The following is a 5,733-nucleotide window of genomic DNA, read 5'->3' as shown; positions in this document are numbered from 1 at the left end:
AAAAAAAAAATTGGAAACATAATGGGAATATGCCAAAATAAATATTCTTCAAGTAGTGTAGTTCAACTTAATATTGTCAGAAGATAAATTATGATGTTTTTTATCTATTTCTGCCTAATGAGCTAAAAAGAAAATGAGAATAAGAAGCATATTTTCTGGGTCCAAACATTAGGAAGGGAAGAAGTAGAATACTTTGAACTCAGTGGAGATACTGACAGTTTGTGGAAACATTGTGTTAAATCTTTGTATGGAAGTGGAGAGTATGTTTGAAATCAGTTTATATTTGCATTTTAATCATTGATTCTATTTATAATAATTATTGCAATCTTATCTTTTATATTTCTATAATTGTATTCCTGAAAGAAATTTCCCTTGTCATTATTGTTTTTTATTTGTGGAGTTGCTGAGGGGAGGACAGCACCATAATAAGATAAAGAAGTAACAATAAAGCATAATTTGGAGGAATGCAATGTTTGTTCTATTATTGACTTATGACTAAGTTATTTACTTTGTGTATAACTTGACTGTAATGAAAATTAACATTTATTGAGCAGTTATTGTTGCAAGACATACATAAGAATTATTCCCTTTAGTCCTTGCACTAATCCTACTAAGCACAGGTTAGCAGTCCCATTGTACAGATGAAGAAACTAATTCTCAGAAAGGCTAAGTAGCTTATACAAAGCTCCACACTGAATAAGTGATGGAGATAGGAAGGCACCTTACTGTATCCAATGAAGCCAGAGCCTTTGCTCTTACATCCTTGGCTCCCTTATCTTGGAAGAATTAGGATAGATTTAGACATAATACTTCTTATTCCTCAAGGTACAACATTTATTTTTAGAATGAAGTGAGTTATTCTTAGTGAGTTACAATCTGTATGAGTATTCCATGTCTGTGTACGTATATTTACACTTTAGAAGTGTGGTAGCATACACTCTTTATTAATCAACTTGTGAAAGAATTATCACATGGAAGAAGTTGAATTCATGATTTGTCCAACATTTTTTGTTTCTAAGTTGCTCAAAGAAGACGGCATTAAGCTGTAATCACTTTGCAATGACAATGTTGCCCTCTTAAGTCAAAGTGTGTGGCTACTGAGCTAAAATGTTTGTTGTTGGAGCGTTTTAACAATGCTGTGATGAACTGGGATCTTGTGGGTGCTTCTTTGGGGTCCTAAAAGACAATTTTTTTTAAACATTTGCTTTTCTAAATATAGTCACTCTGTTTTTGGAATGTTCCTAAATTGGAGATAGAGAAAATATTTTAACCTCATTTTATGTGCCTGAAAGTTGACATAGTTACTTGCTCATTGCCATGAAGTTCAGAGGGTTGTCCTTTAACCGCTTACATGCCTTCTAAGTTACATTAATAGTAATAACAACAATAGCTATGACAACAACTTTCAGTAAGCACATCTTATGTAACCGGCATTGTTTTATAACAGGTTTTTATAACAGCACTATGCTATGATGATAGATATTTATCCATGGTCACTTAGGTCTGTCTGATCAAAATGGCCTGTTCTTCCTCAGATTTCATGCTACTTTCAAGTACAAATAAAGACTTTAAAATGGAAAAAAAGTGGTAATCAGGGCTCACAACTGATCATCTTCCCTATCTCTAGATATATTGCATAATTTTAATAAATTGCGACATCTTAGCATAATGCCCCAACAGCATAGATACTTAAACAGTACTTGACATTGATCATGATCATGATAATGGCGAAGTTAGCAAGCTGGATTTTTGTGCCTGAAGTTTAATTATCACCTCAATGCACGTTTTCTTAGAAAAAGGAAACAATTATTGTATAATTGTTCTCTATACCCTATGCTGATTCGCAGATTGTAAATATCGGCCATTATTTTACCAAATTCTCTTCTTATAGCCTGCAGTGCGACATATGTTAATAGAACCAATTCACTATGTTTTGTTTTGCTTTTCTCTTCTTCTTTTTCTTCCCAGGGCAATTCTTTAGAACCAAACACATAAACAAACAAGCAAACCAAACTAAATATAGGCAAAAAAATAAACACCTCAGAATAATTCTGAGACAAAAACATTTATATTCCTTTTATGTATCTACAAAATACTCTAAAATTTATACTTGCATTTATCTATAAAAGCTGTATTAATAAGAAATTATCTTAATGTATTTTTAAACATTTGTAAGTAGATTTGCCAGTTATTTAAAAGAAACTTAGCAAAATCATTTAATCAATTCCAACTACTTCTTGAATTCCTAATATGTATCCTGTACTCTGAGGCCAAGCATATATGACAGAGCATCCCTGGCCCTGGGGAACTCACAGGCCTCAATATCTTTGTAAATATTAATACATGCCTTGTAGGTGTAACATAGGATTCAGTAGCTGACTACTGGTTATTAGCCCACACGGTATTCTCTAATAAAGTGGTGGCACTCACTCTGTAAAATGATTAGAAGTATACTTCCTAACTTCTGGGCCAAAGATTCCCACACTAGCACACATAAGCAGCATCTGCAATGTGTGGTAACATAGGCCTCCTCCACCGCACCCCAGAGATGCCAGTTCAGTGAGTCTAGGATGGGGCCCATGAGCTTCCATTTCTAACAAGTTTCCAGGTGATGCTGATCCAGCTATTCTGGGGGACACTTGGAGTCATAAGGCTTTTGGTCATTACAGCGGGGTCATGTTTTTTTCTCAGTCTCACTCTAATTATTATATCATGTGGAAGCTTAGCTTATATTTACAGATGCTTTCTGTGTGCCACGGTACCCAGCATTTACATTTATTACCACACTTAATCTGCACAATGCCACTATTAAACCAATGCTGTTATTCCCCCAATGTAAAGATGAGTAAACTGAGTTTCAGAGAGGTTAGTAACCTGCTGCTTTTTGTGCTGGTGAGAGGCAAAGTGACTATTTAAGCCCAGGCCATGTACACATTTCTAACCACTGCAAATGAAATAGAAACCACACTTCCTGTCCTTGAGAATATTATATTGGGTTGTCAGAAAAGTCATGACGTATTTTTCTGGTTTTTGTTGCAAAAATGTGTCATGACTTTTTCAACAACCCAATAGTCCGTCAACTCTGTTGTCTCCTTTTCTGGTTTACTTTGAATTTGTGAAGGAAGGTTTTCCTAAATTGAATAATCTCCTTTATTCACATAGCTTGCCAAGGAAGGAAAGGAAAGGAGTCGCAAAGGTGTGGTCTAATGTCCTGGAACATGTGCTGGCTGTGTGACTGTGGCCAAGTAACTGATACTTCTGAGTACAGGTTCTTCATCAGGGAAGTAAGGACAATGGCGGCTGTTTTTTGCAGATTGCTGCACAATTAAAGACAATATGTATAAAGTGAATAGCACAGAGTATAAAATAATATAGGTTTGTTAATTTTTTTTTAAAGCAGCATCAAATCAAAGCTCCCCCTTATATTGTTTACAATGTAGTTGGGAAATGGAAGACAAGTAGCGAGCAGTACACTTTCTAGGCCATACAAAGAATAGCCCTTCCCCCACACAACATGTTATTACTTGATCTTACAGAAATACAATGTCATCTCTTTTGTTGAAAAATGACTTATGCCTAACTGAAGAGTAGTCCCCAAAAATAAGGTGTCAGAAAACTAACTTTGAATGAATGGGTTGCTGACCTTATAGTAACTGCCAATTGCAAACCACACACAAGAACACACAAGACAAAGGTACTAAAAATTGTATGGAGACCATTTTAACGGTATTGGGAAGAACTGGGGACTGTAAATGGATCAAGCAAAAACAAACATAAGTCAAGGCAGAATCTGAAGAAAATGGAAAACCATGTGCTTCACTTATTTTCATTTTCTTGTTTTTTTTTTGTTCCCATAACACTATATGTGTGTGTGTGTGTGTGTGTGTATATATATATATATATATTACATATGTATAATATGTATTATATATATTATATATATACACACACACATGCGCACACACATGCACACACACACACATACTATATGTAATTTATTTTTGGCTCTAATATACTTACTTCTCTAGAATGCTTTAATGAAAAAAGGTTATGAAATTGTACATATGAAAACATTTGCAACAGTGTTCATTCTTTAAACATATATGTAGGTGTGTATACATACACATGTGTATACTTGTAATACATACACACATATGTGCAAATCATATATATGTATGTTTAATAGTCCATTGTGTATTACCCTGTATTCCTCTTTTATCTACCTAACTTTTTCCAGTTTTTATCTTTATCCTTCATACTTAAAAATTATGCAGACAAGCATTCATAGAAGCACATATTCTTCAAGAGAGGTGTATAAATTTCTGAACTCAGATACTGTTCAGTCCCTGATGCATCTGAACAGACATGTGGTTCTCTTCATTTATGCTACCAATCCCTACAGAACATTTCCAGTAAGTAATATAGATTTTCTATTTATGACTCTCCTTGGAGGCTTTACAAAGGAGTTTCTTAAACAATAATATTGACACGAAAAAGCAAAGAGGATCTTGGAGAGGAATTTCCAAACTGATGTATACTTTACAGAAGCATGCCTTTGGAATCCCTCTCCAGAACAATGACAAGTTTAGCAAATCAATTTGAACTTCAATTGATTCACTTTGAGCTGAATGCATCAAAGCCTGGCTCGATCTGCAGCCTGGCGTCCCTCACACTGCAGGAATTGGAGACTCAATACACCATGGTACAGGTGCAACCTCATGGTCAAACAGTGACTCAGATCTTTGTGTTATCAACCAGGACAACCTCTGAAGAAGGATCAGAAAAGAAGACTTTGCAAAGAAACTACATAGGACTTAAGTGTAATCGAATCTGAATTCTATTATAGACTTAATATTGGGTTTCAAAAATACATCTTATTTCTATTCTTTTTTTTACCCTTTTCTTTAACTCTTTATGTGTGCAGGATACTCTAGGGAAAGCCAATGTGGGCATATTATATATGAGCAGATACACACTGCCATTATTACTCCACTTCTTTAAGAGAAAAAGAGAAATGCACTCCAGTTTTCTGATATGTACTACAGAATTAAACATTTCAGGTTAAGAAAAACACCTTTCTTCATGATGCTCCAGTGTGATTTTTGGCACAGGCTGTCAACAGTGATGGTCTATTACTGATGACTCAGCGTTTTCAGCACCTTTTCACTATCTCTGAAAGTTATGTTTCCTGAGAAGAAAATCACCCCAATGTTTACTACTGGTACTCAGCTCCAAGCTCTTCATCAACCTCTCCTCACAGTCTGGAACTTGCAGATGACAACCAGTATTTGTCTCTGGAGGGCATGTCTAATGGTCATGACCCTCAAGCTGCCTACTGCTTTTCTTTGACTCACGAATGAAAGCCAGAGAAGAATGATGAAAATGTTTTATATTCTGGACTGAAAATTCTTGTTGCTTTTGCTAAATTGATATTGGCTCTTTTGAGAAGAGAATATTTTGTGGAATATTTTACTCCTGTGTGCAGTGAGGCTTAACATCGCTTAGAACCATTCTAATTTCCAGAACCACATTAGGCCCTGCAAACAGGGTGCCTCATTATATACAGTGTAGCAGCCAATGACAATTAGATAAAAGCAGTCTTTGGACTGTTCCAGTTTTTTTTTCCTTTTTTTAATTGTTATTGTTAGTTTCAGGTGTACAGAACAATGCAATAGTTATCCTTTTCACCCTCACAAAGTAACAACCCCCCTCCCCCCATGTATTGCCCTCCCA

The 5,733-nt window shown here is 35.3% G+C and overlaps 1 protein-coding gene across 1 annotated transcript in view; it reads left to right on the top strand.

Moving 5' to 3' along the window:
- LOC109372880 (thrombospondin type-1 domain-containing protein 7B) overlaps nucleotides 1–5,733 on the top strand; it is a 382,043-nt gene that overhangs the window by 280,973 nt on the left and 95,337 nt on the right. The gene's annotated exons all lie outside the window — the stretch shown is intronic.

This window comes from Hipposideros armiger, unplaced genomic scaffold, assembly GCF_001890085.2.
Source record: "Hipposideros armiger isolate ML-2016 unplaced genomic scaffold, ASM189008v1 scaffold_673, whole genome shotgun sequence".
Lineage (NCBI taxonomy): Eukaryota > Metazoa > Chordata > Mammalia > Chiroptera > Hipposideridae > Hipposideros > Hipposideros armiger.
The sequence above is the reverse complement of the archived record's forward strand: the minus strand, read 5'-3'. Positions and strand labels throughout refer to the sequence as shown.